Here is a 20,636-nt window from a genome sequence, read left to right on the forward strand (position 1 = left end):
CTAGCTAGATAATTCTTCTCCACACATGAAACATATGCACATAAATCGATTTCCAGTTATTCTTTCTATAACTATGAACTACATGATACTCCTGCTAGGAATTTACTTAACACAATCATGACTAGTGACCTTTAGTACTTGCAAATATAAATTCATAACGATTAGGTGAAATTTCCTTGTACTATAGCATCAAATCCCTGCATGCAAACTAAGTGTGCACCCTTAATGAACATACAAGAATAAATTTTCTATAAAGCATATAAGTAAATCGCATTCATATTTTATGAAACAATAACTGGATGTAATCGATTCATATAAAACATATGTTCATGGCTTCGAATTCACCTCTAACTAAAAAGAAATTTAGTTACACATGTCTATCGAAATTGAAAAAAATCTAAAATAAACATTAAAACAAAATAAGGATAGAAAGAACTCTAAAAATTCCAGCAACTTTAATGGATGAATGGTAGGCATGGCACAATCTTAATCTCTGCAGGAACTTCATAAATATAGGGGAAAATGGCTGAATCCAAGGAGGAAAGGGTTTTGAGTTATTTGGTTGGATTAGGACTCCTAGAATCAGATGGGAAGTATTGAGAATAGGATAAGGACTCATTCTGTAGCTGGAGATAATATGAGATAATGTTGGATAAAGTGGGATAATGTTGGATAAGATTAGATATGATAAGATAAGATGTGGATAAGATAAGGTAAGTTTGGATAAGGTTGTATAAGATAATGTTTTTCCTTGTCTTCCAAGCTTCAATTCTAATTGCTCCAAATCTTGGCACATGTCTTCCACATGTTAAACACCTTCTAATCATCAAAAACGTCCAGCCCACTTGTTCTCCAAGCATGCTATCCATTCCAAGTCCAAAACTGCTCCAAATTGCTCCATTTGGCCTTTTATTGTCATCTCTACCAATTAGACCTACAATAATACGAAAATAACTAAAATTACTATAATAAATGAAAATTAACTAAGTAAATGCAAAGAAATAAGATAACAAAGTCGCATAAATATGCTCCTATCAAATTCCCCCACACTTAGCTTTTGCTAGTCCCCGAGCAAAACAAAGAAAACAAAACAGAACCTAAACCTTCCAACAATTGCCTCAGGGATTTCCAATGGAGCACAACATGTTAAAAATCACTACTCACCTAGATTTTAGCCATCCTTACTCTTGAGCTTATACTTAACTGCAGTGACCAGTCACTAGGTCGCATTTAATCAATTAAAATAACATTTGAAAGTAGTAACATGCCGTAGAGAATTCACTCAATTCCTCACCGGATATACTCTCTATTTTCACACAGATTTTCTGATTACACTCCCTAAACTAAGTATATGTGAGAAGATTGATGTAAACATGTAGACTAGCACTCACATATGTTATAACAAAGAATGCACTTTCTGGAATTATTAGTACAAACATGTATATGATCTCATGAACAGAATGCCACTACTTAGAATCAAGAACCAGGGATTCCATATGCTTGTACCAATTTCAAACTCTATATATTGAATCACATAACAATCAAGATAGAAGTCTAAGGGTTGTAATGGGGCTAAGGTATTGGCTAACAAAGAAAGGTTAAAGATAAACAAAGGTTCTTAAAGTGATAATAAGCAAAGTAATGAAATCAACACTTAGAATTCAACTTTTGATTGCAGCACCCAACTATAAACACAAATGGGAGATTCATACAACTTTAGGGTCAAATTCACATTTTTGGACCCTTCTTCAACAACCAACACTTATGAACTCATTCTCACTTCTTTTCAACCTCTCTTTCTTTTCTCCTTTTTTTTTTCGATTTCTTTTTCTTTTTCTTTTCTTTGAAACGTACCCACTACTTCATTAGATTCAAAAGAACAAATTCTTCCCCCACACTTATTTTTTTGCAAATCGTAGATCAAAAGGAATTCCCCACAAGTCATGCTTCACTATTCTTTAAGAACAAGGGTATGGATATTCCTATACTAGGATAGGTGGGGATAATACAGGCTAACAAAGAAAATAGGCTAAATAAGGCTCAAGGGGGTTAAACCTACAATACATATGCAAGGGATAAGGCTTTTTGGCTCTGGTGGTAACTAAACAACTTCATCTTGTTATTTGTTATGCAATCAATTTTATCCTTTGAATGAAACGGGCATGAGTTAGAGTATTTGAAACTTAAATGATGAAAAAGCATTCTAAGTAGCAACCAAGCAAAGAAATAATGAGATCATGCAATGATTTTAGAAAACAACAATATCACAAATTAATAACTCTCCAAACAAAGAACAGGCTCAAGTCTCACAGGGTTGTAGCGTTAGTTTGAGTTCTTTCCTTCAAGCATGTTACAAAAACTAATTTTTTTTCTTTGTCATTACATGTGAATTCGTAAATGGCAAGTACAACTAAGTATTAACCAAAGAGCATATCAAACTTCCACCCATGTTTGTAACTTTCTTTAGCAGTCATGCAATTAAAAATCAAATCCTCATCATTGTCTTGGAAGGTACCCTAAGACACAAACAAGCAACAAAAACGATTTTTTTTTTTTTTTTTTTTGTATTTTCTCAAGCTCTTTCAATTTTTGTTTTAATTTTTTAAGACACAATTAACACTTTAAAACAGTGAATAACAATATTAGTAGTGATAGGTGGTGAAATTCAAAAATATGTCATGAAAAGCAATCTGTTTAGCCCCCCACACTTAAACCAAACATTGTCCTCAATGTTTCAAAAATAAACTTAAACAAGAAAGCAATAAAAGATAACTAGCAAACAAGATAATCATGGCAAAGAGAAAAAAATAAAGAGAAGGGTAAAAGAGAGCAAATCTAGTTGTAGGAGCCGAAATTTCCATTGTCTCTTTATTTGAATACATGGGTTGCTTCCCAAGAAGCGCTTGCTTTAACGTCTTCCAGCCCGACAATACCTCCATTTAAGTTTCACTAAGACCAACAGCATAGAGGGGTACATTCTCCATGACATGCTCCTCAAAACTTCCACGCATTGGATCTATGAACGGAAGGGGATAATGATCCTTTCTAATTATGGCGTTGAGCTTCCTAAAGTCAATGTAAACTCTCCCACCAGCTTGGATTCGATTGGGCACCTAAACCAAAGAAGGTAACAACCTATTAGTTAAAATGGGAATTGGAATGGAAATAGGTGGCTCACCGATGCACTGTGATGAAGACTCAGAAGTAGCAGCATTGTCAACAATTTCAGAGGTAGTGCTCTCGGCCTTGGGTGCTTTGAGGTCAGTGGCATGTCCCGTGTGATCCACTCCAATTCCCTTTTCAATGGTGGTTCTAAATACATAATTCTTGATAGGTGCTGAACATTCAATCATATTAATGGTAAAACAAGAATGAACATCATTAGGATACTTAATAGATTCAGAAGCATTAAAATTAATCATATCGCAATCGAACTCCATAGTTAACGCTCCCTTGGACACATCAATCTTGGTTTGGGTTGTTTTCATGAAAGGTCTTTGATAGGAGCATATTCATGCGACTTAAATGGCTTGTTCTCGTGCATTTACGTTATGTTTCTTTAGTTATTTTAGTACTTTAAGCTATTTTCGTGTGTTTGTAGGCCAAAAGGGCTAAAGGAGCAAAAAGATGCATTTTGGAGACGTTTGGAGCACTTTTGGGCTAAGGATGGATAGCTTATGCTTGGAGCCAAAGTGTTGGACGAAATTGAAAACCTAATTGAAGACCAAAGTGTTGGAACCTTGTTCCTTTTAGTTTTAGGATATTTAAACCTTTCCTATATCCTTAGTCGTGCATAACATTCCAACATTCCACTCCTTCATTCACCACTTATCATATCATACACTTATCTTATCATCACCACATATCATTCATTTATTACTTATCATATCATTCATTCATCTACATATCAATAACCACTTATCATTCATTTATTACTTATCATATCATTCATTCATCTACATATCAATAACCACTTATCTTATCACTCAACATATCATTCACTTATCACTTATCTTATCATTCACTTACCACTCAATATATCACTCAACATATCATACACTTATCATTTATCATACTCATAATTATCTACACATTACAACCTAAAACACATGCACATTCACCCACATGCACAAACACACATTCTTTGCCGTGCCTTTCCCTTCCACTTTCCAAACCTTCCAAATGTAACTTCATTACACATGCATTTCAAACCTTTCAACACCCTTTAATCATCCCCCTTTAAGTTATGATTTTATTTCCTAACCCTACATGCATTATTTATTGCATCTTCACATGCATTCACACACACTTTACACATTCAAACACTAGCCAAACCGTGAGCTCCCATTCCTTTATGCCATTTTCAGATTTCCACCCACTAACGTAGTCATCAACACATGCACTTCCACCTTTCATCCACAATGATTCATGATTCATTCACTTTGCATTCCCTCCTAATCCCCGGTCCAGAACGATCCCTACTTATACATATACTACAATTTGACAAAAAGAGGGTTTAATTTGTGTGCGTAAAAACCACGCATCAAATTTTCATTCCATTTCATCAATTCCATATTTACATTCTGTCTAGTTTATTAACTTGTTTCGTTATTTCAATTTTCGTAAAAACCTCAATCCCCCTTTTGCTTTAATGTTCATTTTAGTTAGAATTCAATTTAGTTTGTGTTTTTAAAGCATTTTGAGTCTTTTGATTTGTTTTAGTGTTTTAAAGTTTAGTTTTACATTCTTTGAGTCTAGTTTAGTGTTTTAAACTTTATTTTACGTTTTTGAGTCAGTTTCCAAGAGATTTGCATTCCCTCCTAATCCCCGGTCCAGAACGATCCCTACTTATACATATACTACAATTTGACAAAAAGAGGGTTTAATTTGTGTGCGTAAAAACCACGCATCAAATTTTCATTCCATTTCATCAATTCCATATTTACATTCTGTCTAGTTTATTAACTTGTTTCGTTATTTCAATTTTCGTAAAAACCTCAATCCCCCTTTTGCTTTAATGTTCATTTTAGTTAGAATTCAATTTAGTTTGTGTTTTTAAAGCATTTTGAGTCTTTTGATTTGTTTTAGTGTTTTAAAGTTTAGTTTTACATTCTTTGAGTCTAGTTTAGTGTTTTAAACTTTATTTTACGTTTTTGAGTCAGTTTCCAAGAGTTTTGCAATCCCTCCTAATCCCCGGTCCAGAACGATCCCTACTTGCACCTATACTACAATTTGACAAAAAGAGGGTTTAATTTGAGTGTCAAGTAATTTTCACATCAAATTTTGGCGCCGTTGCCGGGGATTAGCAACTTTGCTAATCCCTTAGTTCTTTTCTTTTTTTTTGGTTTAGTTGTTTTCGTTTTAGTTTCTAACTTAGTGTTGTTTTCTTTGTTTGTTGTTACTTTTGATTTTTGATTTAGTTCTCTTTCTTTTTAGGTACTAGAGAAGTAAGATATGGATTTTGCTAGCATTCAAGCTCAATTGGCAAATCTTACTTCTAAATTTTGGCGCCGTTGCCGGGGAGGACCACAATGCAGAGTGTCCCTACATTTGGTGCTTCATATAGGCAAGGATTTCAAGCCAATCAATGTCCACAAAGAGATTGGAGGGATCATTCAAACTCTATATGGTGGGAAGATCAACAAGTTCAACGTGAAGCATATTGGCAACCATATGAGGAGTTCTATTCAAGACCTATGCAGCCACCACAACTTCATATGCAATATGCTCAATTAAATTCAAGTTCGCCAATAGATTATATTCAAATTCTTAATGAAATAAATTCTTTGGCGCAGGGGTCACAAAATCAAGCCAAGGAGGCTCAACAAGAAGCATATTGGCAACCATATGAGGAGTTCAATACAACACCTATGCAGCCACCACAACCTCCTCCACAACAATTCCAATCAAGTTCAAGTATGTCCATGGATAATGATAAAAATTTTCAATTACTAACCTCTTTGACGCAGGACGAACAAAATCAAGACAAGAAGTTGGGTAAATTGGACGAGCAATTTGGGCAGATTATGGAGTTCATGAAACAAATTCAAGAGCAAAGTGAACTTTCCAACTCAACTATTGAAAACTCGAAGGAAGATTTTGAAATCCATAATGCTATCACTTTGGGAAGTGCTATGGAGGTTGGAGCTGACCTAAAAATGTCCAAACATAGCCTAGAAGTGGATGAAGAGCTGCTAATTGAGGAGGAGGAAGAAGACATGCACACGGCAAGGGTAGAACAACCCTTGCCGCAGCCCCCTAAGCCCTCTAAACCACCCACCACCAGTAAGGACGTCCCAATTTCATGTTATTTTGATGTTATTCCACCCAATGTCCCTTTTCCTAGCAGGTTTTTGATTCCCAACCAAGAAGAGAGTAAAAAGGACATCGTGGAAGCCTTCCCAAAGGTGCAAAATGCTATTCAAATTCTTGGTGCAACACAGCAAGTTTTAGATGGTGTTGAATTCTTCAAAGGACTTTGTACACCAAGAAGAATGATTCAAGAGAAGGTAGTGGCTGGAGAAGATGTAGAAGGCATCAAAGAGGACAAATTTGAAACCACAATTCCCAAGGAAGTTGGATTTTATGACACGGGACAAGTAATAACTTTCGAAGGGGTGTTTATTCTGGAGTTCATTTTGGAGCACACAGGTAAGCCGCCTCCCCGAATTTCAATTTTCTTTTATACTAACATGTGGTTAATGATTCAGGCACCCAAAATGGAATTTAAACTATTACCGGATCATTTCAAGTATCACCGCCCATTCAAAGATAAATTCCATGCCGTTTGATTTTATTTATGTTGAAAAAAAAAAAAAAAAAAAAAAAAAGAAAAGAAAAGAAAGAAAGATACTAAACATGGAGAAAGGTGGAGCTTCACAAAGGTTGTTTGCGTGAAGTCCCACTACGAGGCGCAGAAGCGGAAGGCGCAGAAGCGGGAGGCATAGAAGCGGGAGGCATCGAAGCGGAAGGCATCGGAGCGGGAGGCATCGGAGCTAGAGCATTCCAGGCCTCAATACTTGGCCAAGCGCTGGATGACCCAGGAAAAAGGTGCCTTTGGAGATAAGACGCAAGCCTTTGACGGTCACTGTGAATTCGACCCTCAGATTCTTGCAGCTCATCAAGCTTCCTCTTCATCCCCGACGAATAGTTATTTGCAAGCACATGCAAACTTCTATTCTCGTACTTAAGCTGCTGGATCTCTTGCTTAAGTCTTTCCACCTCTGCCATCAACGATTCCACCTGACGGGAACGGGCAAGCAGGCGTAGGCCCATGTTGGACACAGAGCTCGCACACTGAACACTAAGTGCGAGGGACTCTTGAACGGCCAACTCATCGGACCGTCCTGACAGCAGCCTACTATCTTTTGGAGTGAGGAGGTTTTTAGCTACTATTGTAGCTGTTGTGGCGTCCTGCATCACAGAGTCTTCACCTGAAAGAGGACCGTTAGAAGATAAAAAAGAAGGGCGCCATACATTACCTTGACGGGGCGCAACCGGATCGCTGCTGAGACTCAAATCTAAGCTAAGGTTCGATGAGTTTGCCATTTTTTTCAAAAGTGTTCAAAGAGAAGGGGTGGATGGAGTTAAAAATTTCACAAAGGGCCGGAGTCGAGTTTCAGGAATGGGAAATCTTCAGAGTGTGTGTGTTGGGGTGATTGATAGCTCTATAAGAAGCCAAGGCGACGCGTCCACCAATTCAAAAAGCCGGAATTTCCGGCGTAAGTTAGGCGACGCTCCCTCGGCTTTTCAGAAAACGCGTTCAACTTTGTCAAAAGATTTCTGACAAAGCTGAAAACACGTGGAGGCCATCATCGCAACTACACGTCTTTAGCCGACAAGCGCAAAGTTCGGCGACGCTTTCTCTGCTTTTCAGAAAACGAGTGCAGCTTTGTCAAAAGGAGCCGCATCTGCATTACCACGTGTCGTTCAGAAAGCGAAGGGGCGTCGTTCAGAAATTGAAGGGGCGCCTGCTCAGAAATCGAAGAGGCGTATTCAAAGATCGAAGAGGCGCCACTATTTCAAAAAGCCGGAATTGCGGGATCAAAACGTTTGTCGACAAGGGTAAAAAGTACCACCACTTGATATTATCTCTATATATGTCGACCTTCGTCTTTTATGGCAGGGCAAACCTGAAGAAAATGCCCAACTCTCCCTCACCTCTGAGGGTGCACTCCCAGCAAGGCCTTTCAAAATACTCAATTCTTTCTTCTTCCCCAAAGATGATACCAGATGCCTGGAGTACATATGACCCAGGAAGAAACGGCGGATTGAAGCATGTGCTGATTCATCCACCGCTTCTTCAAAGCAAAGGTATCTCATATCATCAAGGTCAAAAGCAAAAGTATCTCATATCATGCTCTTTCCCTGTCTTTTTCTTTGTCCTTGTTCTTACTCGCATGGCAAAGTAAAAGAAGCAATCAGCCGGCACTTGGAGTCAATCTTCCGATCTGGAGCCAACTGCCTGGAATCTATTCCTGATTGCTTACCTAGCGTTGCTCTCGAGTAGTCATCTTCAACGGTTGATACACTTCCGGAGAAGGGACCACTTCTGCAAAGGGGAACGAGTAAGGCAAGTGAAAATGATACATTGAAGCATGTGGAGACAAACATAGGCTGAGTTATCCTCCAACCCTTTTCAATACGAATTGGAAAGATTGAACAAAGAAACAGACCAAAAGGGTATGCTCAGACCTTCGGGGGAGACCAAAAGAACCATCCTGCTGCCCAGTTCAAAAAGTAGCACAAAGGAAAATCAACGATGGGCAGAAACCAGTTCAAGAGTAAGCCTGTGGAATCACAAAGATCAAAAGCCTCAATGCAATTACCAAGGAGAAGATGGAATTTACACTCCATAACCAGATTTGCGTCCCTAAACTCTTCTCTTTGTTAATTACATTTTGCCATGTTTAGTATGTTTAAGTGCTTTTTGTGTATTTACTTATGCTTTGTGTGAATCTATGCTTAAAACATTGAGGACAATGTTTGATTTAAGTGTGGGGGGGTAACTAAGTATGTTGATGCAAATTCATTGAATTTTATCACCCATAACTTCAAGTGTTGTTCCTTGCTGTTTTAAATGTTTTGAAGGTGTTTTTAAACTGTTTTAGCGTGTTTTGTTTTATAACTCCGAAAAACACATAAAAATTTGAAAAAAATGTTTTGAAAAGCCTAAAAAGAGTGTTTTGAGTTGTTTTTGTGTCGTAGGTTACCTTCCAACACAATGATAAGGATTTGGTTTCTAATTGCATGACTGTTAAAAAGAGTTATGAACATAGAGAAAAGTTTGATTTACTCTTGGTATATGCTTGGTTATGGTTATAATGTATGACTTCACATGCAATCATAAAAGAAAAAATTCGTTTTTGTAACATGCTTGAAGGAAGGAACTCAAACAAACGCTACAACCCTGAAAGACTTGAGCCTATAACGTTCTTTGGAGAGTATAATCTGTGATTTCTTGTTTTCTAAAGTCGTTGCATGATCTCATTATTCTTTGCTTGGTTACTACTTAGAAGGCGTTTCATCATATAGTTCCAAATGCTAGAACTCATGCCCATTTCATTCAAAGCATGTTATTGATTTGCATAACATATATCAAGATGAAGTTGTGTAGTTGCCACCATAGCCAAATAGCCTCACTTCCCATATTTCGTATTTGTTGTAAATTTTAACCCCGTTGAGCCTTGTTTAGCCTCTATTCTTTGTTTACCCATATTTTCCTCACCTAGCCTAGTTTAGGACAATCCACACCCTTGTTCTTAAAAGATAGTGAGCATGACTTAAATGAATTCCTTTTGAGTTACATTATGCAAGAAAATGAGTGTGGGGGAAGGAATGTTTGTTCTTAAGTATGTTTGAGAATCATAAAAAAAAAAAAAAAAAAAAAAAAAAAAAAAAAAAAAAGAGCTTGAAAAAAAAAAAAAAAAATGAAAGAATGAGTGATTGAAGAAAGGGTCCAAAAAGTGAATATGGCCCTAAGTTTTGTGTGACTTTCCCTTGGGTGTTCAAAGTTGACTTCTGCGTTCTTAAGGGAATTCTAAGTGCCTGATTCAATACTTTGCTCACTATTGCTTTAAGAATGTTTGTTTATCCTTCACCTTTCATTGTTAGCCAACACCCTAGCCCCGTTACAACCCTTGACTTCTATCTTGAGTGTTATGGGTTTCAATTTGTGGAGTTTGAACTTGGTATGAGCTTATGGTGTCACTGGTTCTCATTCTAAGTAGTAGCATTCCATTCATGAGATCATATTCATGTCATTATCGTAAATCCAGAAAATGCTTTCCTTGTTATAACATATGTGAGTGTTCGTCTACATGTTTACATCAATCTTCTCACATATAACTAGTGTAGGGTGTGTAGTCAGAAAATCTGTGTGAAAAACGAGTGCATATCTTGTAAGGATTTGAGCAATTTCTCTAAGGCATGTTACTGCATTCGAAATGTGTTTTAAATGTTTAATTGTGAACTAGTATGTGGTGACTATGATTAAGAATGTACTTAAGTGTAATGATGGCTAAAATCTGTGGGAATAATAATTTTTAACTTGTCATGTGCTTTGGAAATCCCTGAGACGTTTGTTGGAAGGTTTAGGTTGTGTTTTACTTGTTCGTTTTGTTTTGTTTCTGGTTTCTTTTGTTTTGTTTTGCTCGAGGACTAGCAAAAGATAAGTGTGGGGGTATTTGATAGGAGCATATTCATGCGACTTAAATGGCTTGTTCTCGTGCATTTACGTTATGTTTCTTTAGTTATTTTAGTACTTTAAGCTATTTTCGTGTGTTTGTAGGCCAAAAGGGCTAAAGGAGCAAAAAGATGCATTTTGGAGACGTTTGGAGCACTTTTGGGCTAAGGATGGATAGCTTATGCTTGGAGCCAAAGTGTTGGACGAAATTGAAAACCTAATTGAAGACCAAAGTGTTGGAACCTTGTTCCTTTTAGTTTTAGGATATTTAAACCTTTCCTATATCCTTAGTCGTGCATAACATTCCAACATTCCACTCCTTCATTCACCACTTATCATATCATACACTTATCTTATCATCACCACATATCATTCATTTATTACTTATCATATCATTCATTCATCTACATATCAATAACCACTTATCATTCATTTATTACTTATCATATCATTCATTCATCTACATATCAATAACCACTTATCTTATCACTCAACATATCATTCACTTATCACTTATCTTATCATTCACTTACCACTCAATATATCACTCAACATATCATACACTTATCATTTATCATACTCATAATTATCTACACATTACAACCTAAAACACATGCACATTCACCCACATGCACAAACACACATTCTTTGCCGTGCCTTTCCCTTCCACTTTCCAAACCTTCCAAATGTAACTTCATTACACATGCATTTCAAACCTTTCAACACCCTTTAATCATCCCCCTTTAAGTTATGATTTTATTTCCTAACCCTACATGCATTATTTATTGCATCTTCACATGCATTCACACACACTTTACACATTCAAACACTAGCCAAACCGTGAGCTCCCATTCCTTTATGCCATTTTCAGATTTCCACCCACTAACGTAGTCATCAACACATGCACTTCCACCTTTCATCCACAATGATTCATGATTCATTCACTTTGCATTCCCTTTGCAATTACACCCCACATGTCCATTTAATCATTCAACCACATTCCCATTAACCACAAAACAAATCACACAACACACCAACACACATGCATCCTGAAATTCTTTGCCTTGCAATCACATGCATTTCCCTTGACATTTTCAGCCATCACACTTCATCATTACACCACCATTCACTCTTTAACCCACACACACTTCACACAAACAACATTCACATGCATTCACATGCATTTCCAACACAAAACACACTCAAAACCGTGGCCACCTTTGCATTTCAGGATTCCCATTTGCATTTTCAGATTTCCAGCTTTCCCTTTTATTTTCCAGCTTTCATTCTTCATCATTGCAGCCATTCCACATGCAATTCTCCATCATTCCTCCACACAAACACCTTAAACAAATAGCCATATACATCTCCACTCCTCCTATAAATACCCTTGCATTCCCATCATTCAAAACATCTCATTCCATTGTAGATACCACAACACAAACACTCCATTCCTTCTCTAGCCGTGAGTTTCTCTCCATTTTCTGCACCATTTTCTCCACCACTCCTCTACCATTTCCATAATCCCCCAAACCTCACCTTAGACCTTGTGCCATAATAAAGAGGAAGAGAAGAGGACCTAAACGTTCATACAATTCAAGTTTGAGTTGTTGGAATGTTTAGGTGATTCTTTGATTTCAATGTTTCATTTTAATTCTCTTTGTTTTGTACGTATAAGGAATGAAAGAGAAGAGTGCCTAAACGTTCATACAATTCAAGTTTGAGTTGTTGGAATGTTTAGGTGTTTCTTTGATTTCAACGTAATGAGGAACTAAAACCCCCTTTAGCTAGGGGGTGATTCGAAATAAATGTTTATGCTTGCATATGAATTGATTAAACTTTCGTTGGAATTTCATAAGTTGTGGATTCAATTCGTTTAATTGTTTGATTGATAACTTATTTATGTATGTTCATTGAGATTGCAAGCTTAATTTTCATGCATGAATATGACGCTAGAATATAAGTGAGTTTCACCTAAACGTTACGAACTTATATTCACAAGTAGTGGAGGTTGCTCATAAACAATCGCGTTAAACGAATTCTTGGCATAAGTTTCATGCGTATTCCATAGTAACGAATGCCTCGTCAACACTTATAGTTTTCATAATGCTTAATGATCTTTGATTGTATCTTTATTGTGCTTTTCACGTAAAGGACTTTTGGAGAATGTGGTGAATTGCGTTGCGCTAACCCATCCAATTCATTAACTTAAGGAGAACTTGACGGTTAATTTAAGCGGACCTAATTAACCCGGGGCGTTGAGTTTCATAATTTATCGAAAGACCAACTGAGAATCAATCTTGTATGCAAGTGTAACATGTATGGAGATGAACCCCTTAGCTATTCTATCATCCATTCATTCCATTTCATCAATTCCATATTTACATTCTGTCTAGTTTATTAACTTGTTTCGTTATTTCAATTTTCGTAAAAACCTCAATCCCCCTTTTGCTTTAATGTTCATTTTAGTTAGAATTCAATTTAGTTTGTGTTTTTAAAGCATTTTGAGTCTTTTGATTTGTTTTAGTGTTTTAAAGTTTAGTTTTACATTCTTTGAGTCTAGTTTAGTGTTTTAAACTTTATTTTACGTTTTTGAGTCAGTTTCCAAGAGATTTGCATTCCCTCCTAATCCCCGGTCCAGAACGATCCCTACTTATACATATACTACAATTTGACAAAAAGAGGGTTTAATTTGTGTGCGTAAAAACCACGCATCAAATTTTCATTCCATTTCATCAATTCCATATTTACATTCTGTCTAGTTTATTAACTTGTTTCGTTATTTCAATTTTCGTAAAAACCTCAATCCCCCTTTTGCTTTAATGTTCATTTTAGTTAGAATTCAATTTAGTTTGTGTTTTTAAAGCATTTTGAGTCTTTTGATTTGTTTTAGTGTTTTAAAGTTTAGTTTTACATTCTTTGAGTCTAGTTTAGTGTTTTAAACTTTATTTTACGTTTTTGAGTCAGTTTCCAAGAGTTTTGCAATCCCTCCTAATCCCCGGTCCAGAACGATCCCTACTTGCACCTATACTACAATTTGACAAAAAGAGGGTTTAATTTGAGTGTCAAGTAATTTTCACATCAGTCTTCCAAGTAAGATTGGCAATGGTGCATAGTGGGCTGAATCCTCCATCTCAAGCACATAAAAATCTGCTGGAAAAATCAAATGGCCTACTTGCACCAAAACATCTTCCAAAACTCCTTTCAGATATGCATTAAATTGATCAGCCAATTGAATAATGACACCATCATTTTTAATCTTTCCTAGATTCATAGATGCATAAACGGAATATGGCATGACAACCTATTTCTTCGGAATTCGTTTCTTTGTTGTACAAAGCTTCTTCAAAAACTTAGCATACTTCGGAATTTGCTTTATTGCATCAAGAAGCGGGATATTAACTTGTACCTTTCTGAAGGTTTCTAAGATATCTTTTTCACTCTCTTGTTTCTTTGATTGCATAAACCTGGAAGGAAAAGGCACATTTGGTGCAATAGGGTTAAAAGGAATTTGATTCGAACCAACCTTACCTGAGTGGGATTGCTTGGGATTCTTAGGGGGTTGTGGCAAGGGTTGTTCTTCCCTTGTCATGGCTCTATCCTCCTCTTCTTCTTCTTGCAGCAACTTTTTGTCCTCCATTTGGCTTTGTTTGGATGATTTTGGGTTTGTTCCAATCACTTTGCCACTTCTTATCATGATAGCCTTAGCGGTTTCAAAGCCTCCCTTTGGATTGACAACGGTTGAACTAGGCAGTTTGCCTTGTTCTCTGAATTGTCCCATGAATTCTGCCAGTTGCCCTATTTGATTCTTCATTTCGCCCATCTCTTTGGCTTGATTTTGTAAACCCTGAGTCGAAGAAGTTAGTGTTTGAAGAATTTTATCATAATCCAATGACGAACCTAAATTTGGTTGGGATTGTTGTGGGGGAGGTTGTATAGGTCTTGAATAGAACTCCTCAGATGGTTGCCAATATCCTTATTGTTGAACTTGTTGAGGTTCCCTCCACATAAAATTTGAATGATCACTCCCACCTAGATTGTAAGTGTTGGAAAACAAGTTGTTCCTTGATTGATTATGGCCAAGATAACCCCAAGCATTGACATTATCCCAACCTCCATTCTCAATTAATTGAGGATGTTGATTAGTTTGATATCCTTGCCTATAGGACACACCAAATGTAGGTACACTTTGCATTGTCAACTTTTTGATATACTATGACATAAAAGAAGTAAGATTTGACATAAAACTAAATCAAATATCAAAACAAAAAAAAAAAAAAAAAAAAAAAACAAAAAACAAAGGGATTAGCAATTTTACTAATCCCCGGCAACGGCGCTAAAATTTGATGTGGTAGAAACTAACACACAAATTAAACCCTTTAATTATGCAATTGTAATACGAGTAAGTAGAAATCATTCTATTTCGAGGATTAGAATGGATGCTAATCAATACAAACAAAACTTATAACACTGAAAACTAAGATAAACTAACAACAAAACAATGAGGGGGGAGATTTTGGACGAATTTAATTAAAACAAAAGTAAAAAACAGCAATTAAATTGAATTGCAAAACGAATATGGGTAAAAAGCTAGCTAGAGGATTCTTCTCCACACATGAAACATATGCACATAAATCGATTTCCACTTATTCTTTCTATAAACCATGAATGACAATGCCCCAAATTAATTGTGAACAACACTAATTAACTCTCAGATTTTCCTAATTTCATTGAATTGGACTCAGCGATGCAATCAAATTATTCTTATCAAGTTCCTTATATGAACAACATGATAGAGATACATATCAAAGATCATTAAGTTCTGCGAAAATCATAAGCATTGACAAGGCATTTGTAACTATGAACTGCATGATACTCCTGCTAGGAATTTACTTAACACAATCATGACTAGTGACCTTGACTACTTGCAAATATAAATTCATAACGATTAGGTGAAATTTCCTTGTATTCTAGCATCAAATCCCTGCATGCAAACTAAGTGTGCACCCTTAATAAGCATACAAGAATAAGTTTTCTATAAAGCATATAAGTAAATCGCATTCATGTTTTATGAAACAATAACTGGATGTAATCAATTCATATAAAACATATGTTCATGGCTTCGAATTCACCTCTAGCTAAAAAGAAATTTAGTTACACATGTCTATCGAAATTGAAAAAAAAAATCTAAAATAAACATTAAAACTAAATAAGGATAGAAAGAACTCTAAAAATTCTAGCAACTTCAATGGATGAATGGTAGGTATGGCACAATCTTAATCTCTGCAGGAACTTCATATATATAGGGGAAAATGGCTGAATCCAAGGAGGAAAGGGTTTTGAGTTGTTTGGATGGATTAGGACTCCTAGAATCAGATGGGAAGTATTTAGAATAGGATAAGGACTCCTTGTGCAGTTGGAGATAATATGAGATAATGTTGGATAAAGTGGGATAATGTTGGATAAGATTAAATATGATAAGATAAGATGTAGATAAGATAAGGTAAGTTTGGATAAGGTTGGATAAGATAATGTTTTTCCTTGTCTTCCAAGCTTCAATTCTAATTGCTCCAAATCTTGGCACATGTCTTCCACATTTTAAACACCTTCTAATCATCAAAAACGTCCAGCCCACTTGTTCTCCAAGCATGCTATCCATTCCAAGTCCAAAACTGCTCCAAATTGCTCCATTTGACCTTTTATTGTCATCTCTACCAATTGGACCTACAATAATATGAAAATAACTAAAATTACTATAATAAGTGAAAACTAACTAAGTAAATGCAAAGAAATAAGATAACAAAGTCGCATAAATATGCTCCTATCAATATTGAATCATCTTTTCTATTTTACGTGCGAGGGGGCCTGAAAGTAGAATGATCATATCCCTAAAATAAAAAAGACAACTCACGGAGAAGATCGAGATAGAATTCTAGGTTTTGATGAATAATGTTCTGATTACTTTATTCTTCTCACATAGAGGAATATATAAACTTATACAATCTTCTACAAATTAGGAAATAAGTATCCCAAATCTACAAGGATACCAATTACATAATTCTATACCCAAAATAACTCTACATTCTTTACTCCCCAAGATTGACTCATGCAACCCTCCCTCTCAAGTTAGTGCATAGATATCACCTAGGCCCAACTTGTTAAGTGAGTCTTGTAACACTCCTGTCGCCACTGCATGAGTTAACATGTATGCTAACTGGTTTTCAAATCTCACATAGGGAATATCAATTAGGATAACATCGAACTTCTCTTTAATAAAATGTCTATCCACCTTGACATGTTTCGTACGATTATGCTGAATTGGATTATTAGCTATTTCTCTAGCAGCTTGATTATCACAATATAAGAGCATAAATCCACGTGGTTTGAACCCAATCTCTGTAAAAAGAATTCTTCGCCATAATAACTCACAAATCTCATGCGCCATGCCACGATATTCGACCTCTGTTATAGACCTAGCTACCACATTCTGTTTCTTGCTCCTTTAAGTCACAAGATTTCCTCCAACGAATGTAAAATACCCTGATGTAGATCGCCTATCAATGATGTTCCTAGCCCAATCAGCATTGGTGTATCGTTTTACCTCCAAATGCCCATGTTTCTTGAAAATCAATCCTTTTCTAGGGGCACCTTTCAAATAAATCAATATTCTCATTACTGCAACCATTTGATCCTTACTGAGAGAGTGCATAAACTGACTTATTACACTAACAACATATGTAATATCTAGCCTCGTGAGAGACAAGTAAATTAACCTTCCTACTAACCTCTGGTGTCTTTCCCTGTTCATTGGAACTTGGTCCGGGTAAATCGCCAAATGATGATTTTGAACTATAAGTGTTTCTGCTGGTTTACATGCTAACATCCTTATCTCAGACAACAGATTCAGAACATACTTCCGATGAGATAAGTAAATACCATCACGAGAACAAGAAATTTCAATTCCTAAGAAGTACTTCAACCCTCCTAAATCTTTCATCCGAAACTCTAAAGAGAGATACTCTGCAGTCCCTATATTTCTTCGTATCATCACCTGTGACCACCATATCATCCACATATATTATCAACAAGGTGACCATACCTTCCCTGTGCTTGATAAATAAGGTGTGATAAGCATTTCCTTGTCGGTAACCATATCTCTTCATTGTATCAGTGAATCTCCCAAACCAGGCCTTTGGCGATTGTTTGAGTCCATAAAGAGCCTTCCGCAGTCTACATACTTTGTCTGCTCTATTCTGCTCTTCATACCCCAAGTGGGAGCTCCATGTACACTTCTTCTTCCATGTCTCCATGTAGAAACGTATTTTTTACATCAAATTGTTTCAACGGCCAATCAAAGTTAGCAGCTAAAGACAAAAGAACTCTTACGGTGTTCATCTTTGCAATGGGAGAAAATGTTTCATGATAATCTACTCCGAAAGTCTGTATGTACCCCTTAGCAACCAACCTTGCCTTGTATTTATCAATGGTTCCATCTACTTTGTGTTTGATGGTGAGCACCCATTTGCAACCCACCGGTCTCTTTCCTTGTGGTAGTGACTCCACACTCCAAGTTTTATTTTTCTATAAGGCCTTCATTTCGACCTCCATTGCTTCTGTCCATCTAGGATCCTGCAGAAATTCTTCCACTTTTGTTGGAATTTTAATTCCATCCATTGTAATCACCAAGGCTTGGTACTTGGAAGATAGTCGATGCGTAGAGACTTGCTTTGCAATAGCATATCTGACTTTTCCATCTGTAAAATACCTGTCAGGAGGTTTCCCACGATTTTGTCTAAGGGCAACATGTAAGTACTTTCAATGTTAACCAAATTATGAGCTTCATCAGATTGAGATGAACTTACCTCATGGATATCCTCGGGCACATGGACGGGTACCATAAAAGAAAGGTTATTCTTTGAAATATTTGGGCTGGTAGAACTTTGAGCTTGCGACTCACTGTTGGACTGCCCACTGGACTGAGAAAAGCCTTTAGGCCCACTTGTCATCTTCTGTGTGCTGGGCTGAGAGAAGCCCTCAGGCCTACTTGCCGGTTCTCTGCTTTCCAAGTTTAGCATGCCCAGATTAGGCTAAACTATGTCGTTGGGCTCCCCATGCTGCCCAGATTGGACTCAAGCACACCCACTGCTTCTGGATCACTAAAACACATGGTAGGCTGCTCAGTCGGAAGATCAATCCAACTATAATTTTCATGTGCCATCTCCCCCTGAAGATTATCGTAGGAGTTTTCAATGAGGAAAAACATCTCGTGCTCGGAAAAAGTAACATCCATGGTGACGTACCTATGCTTACTTGGTGGGTGATAGAACCGGTATCCTTTTTTTTACCATTAAACCTTAGAAAAATACATCGAACTGCACATGGATCCAACTTACTACGCTAATTTTTGTGAAAGTGCACATAGGCCACACAACCAAAGATACGTGGAGACAGATGAAGGGAAGAAGGCAATGTTACATGATCAGCAAGAACTTCCATAAAAGTGCGAAAATTATGCACTCGTGAGGGCATTCGGTTCATTAGATAAACAGAGTATCTGATTGCGTCCACCCAATAGGAGTGAGGTGTGTGCGCGCCAATAAATAGTGCTTTAGTGGTTTCCAAAATATGTCTATTTTTGTGTTCCGCGACACCATTTTGTTGTGGGGTTTGTGGGCAAGTAGTCTCATGAAGAATGCTATGCTTTTAGAAAAATTAAGTTTGGTATTGAGATATTCTTCGCCATTATCAAACTTGAGAATTTTAAGGGAAAGAAAGTATTGATTTTTAACCATGCAGTAGAACTGTTGAAAAATTTGTCCCACAATACCTTTATATTTCATAGTATAAAGCCATGTCATTCTGGTGCACTCATCCACAAAGATAACAAACCAACGAACCTCGTGATCAGCAGCTACTGAAGAAGGCCCTCACACATCAGAATGGACTAACTCGAAATGAATTGTTTGTTTATTGAAACTCAAATGATAAGAAGTACGATGACTTTTTGCAAGAATGCAATCATAACACTAGAATTTAGAATCTGAAATGCCATGAAATAAATACGGAAGCAATTTTTTCAAATAACCAAAAGACATATGTCCTAATCAACGATGCCATAACCAGATTGTCTTATTCTTGTTTGGGTGACTACTGCGCACTTGATTTAGTCTGCTTACCGACACATCATCCACATAATATAACCTTTTGCTCTTAGTACCACACCCAATTATTGCCTAAGTCTGGATATCCTGAAGTAGGCAAAAAGTGGAAAACATTAACACAACACAATCTAACTGCTAAGTAACTTGACCAACATAAAGTAGATGATTGGATAATAATGGAACAAGTAGTGCGTTGTGAATAGACAAAGATGGAGTAAAGGAAATAGAACCCGTTCCCGTTACAGGAGCAACATCACCGTTGGCTGTAATGGCATCCTCTTTAGACGGTGAAGTCATGTGATAAAATAATGATGCATCGTAAGTCATATAATCTGTAGCGCTAGAGTCAATTATCCAACCAGTATCTCTTTGGTGGATGTGATTAAAACAGTACTGGTTTTACCTACACCTCCTGAGTTGTCATCCATCGAAATTTGCTTAATTAAGGATAAAAGTGGGCTGGTCTCTTCATTCGTGGATGCTGCCTCTGACGCCTATTGTGGATATTGGGCTGCTACTGTTTTGTTAGACAAATTGGGCCTAGGCTGTCTTACTGTAACAGCTGCAACCCTTTGCCCCCATCTAATTTCTCGTTTTGGGCTTTAGGCCCACTTTGACCCCTTGTTGCATGTGAGGCCATTCCTAATCTAGTGGCTACAACCCGAGCTTGGCCTATCCTTTTGTTCCCTCATGCCTTTAGCTTTTCCTTCCTTTCCCAGTACCATTCTCGGTAGCCATGATCTCAAAATAGTACCATTCCCTCACGGTTTTGTTTTTGGGAACTCACGAGC

Source organism: Pyrus communis, chromosome 10 (assembly GCF_963583255.1).
Source record: "Pyrus communis chromosome 10, drPyrComm1.1, whole genome shotgun sequence".
NCBI classification, from domain to species: Eukaryota; Viridiplantae; Streptophyta; class Magnoliopsida; order Rosales; family Rosaceae; genus Pyrus; species Pyrus communis.